Source organism: Halyomorpha halys, unplaced genomic scaffold, assembly GCF_000696795.3.
Source record: "Halyomorpha halys isolate HHAL.00 unplaced genomic scaffold, Hhal_1.1 Scaffold591.1, whole genome shotgun sequence".
Classification (NCBI taxonomy): Eukaryota; Metazoa; Arthropoda; class Insecta; order Hemiptera; family Pentatomidae; genus Halyomorpha; species Halyomorpha halys.
The window spans coordinates 274,126-275,560 of NW_027104732.1; positions in this window are offsets into that span (position 1 = coordinate 274,126).

The window sequence follows — 1,435 nt, forward strand, 5'->3', positions numbered from 1 at the left end:
TTATTGTGATACTTGATAGTAATCATATAAACAACATGTTTATATAATGTATGTTTGAAGATTGACCTTAAGGATGGCCGATTTGGCCGAAACGTTGGACTATTAACATAATAAAGAGTTTTAAGACTAAAAAAGGATACCATTTGATTTATTTCATCTATTTTAATGATTATCATAAAGAAATATAGAACAAGAGGTAAATAGCTTAATGTTTCTATATTATGTAGACAATTTAATTTTTTAAACAAGCGAGAAATTGATTCTTCATGTGTCTTAGCAAGGCCACGATTGAGATCAAATATTTATTAAATGAATTTAATAAAACCATACATCTTGTTTTGCATAAATACAATAATCAATAAACATATGACGCTAAATTTATTTCTCTTACCCCAATAGCTTGTGTTGCCCAATAATTTTGTATTAGTCCAAATACGAAACTCACTCACAGCTTCCCCCGGGCATTTGTGATGTTCGTTAGCCAATGAGCGGCACTCACTAAACATAGGCGTGGGAGTGACGTGCCCACCCTATGAAAAAAACACGTCAAGAAACGCGGGATGTATTAAGGAAATACATCGCGCTAGGCCTTGAACCTGTACGATCTGTAGCGCCAATAATAATAATATTAGTCCAAAATTTTTTAGGAGGAAAACTGAAATGTTAGACAAATTTTCAGCACAATTTTGTCGTAATTGTGATTTCAAATATTACTATTTTTTTTTCAGGTTCATCGACACATATTTTTGCCATTAATTACTTTTCTTATTTATTTCTAAAATAAATGATTCAATTAATTTAAATGTTTTAGTTCATAGTCCCATGACGAGCTTACTGGAAAAAGTACCTCATTTACGGCATTGCTTGATTCAAGTAACATAGTGTAACCAGTATGTACTTTTTATTCTATCTATACACACACCTAACCTTATCTTTGCCCTAGACATTTCAGGTCGATACTATATTCTAACATCTTGAAATGAATAGGTATAGAAATATTTTTCAGACATATGGATGCTTACCTTCATTGCTTCGCCGTTAGGTATTTCGTACCAATCAGTTTTTAATTTAGAAGATTTCGCAGCGGCAGCGACTCCATAGCCTACCAGTCCTCCTTGTTGGTAGAGTGGGAAGAAGGAATAGTGGTCCTTGCAAGAAGAATTCTTATTGTACTTGTAGACATAATGTTGACCTAAAAACAATTTTCAGCTATTAGTTTGTTTGATAGTTTTGAAAGGGCGTTTAACAGCCTGGTCATCAACGCCCGTTGGTTTTCGGTTTTGGTAAGCCCTAGTAGTTCCACAGTCATTGCTTTGGTAGTGTACGGATCCGCACCAATGGGACTCATTTCCGTGAGATTTGAAATATTATCTAGGCAATTATAATTTGTTTAATAGTGGAAAGGCTGATGAAAAACATATACGTAACTATTCTA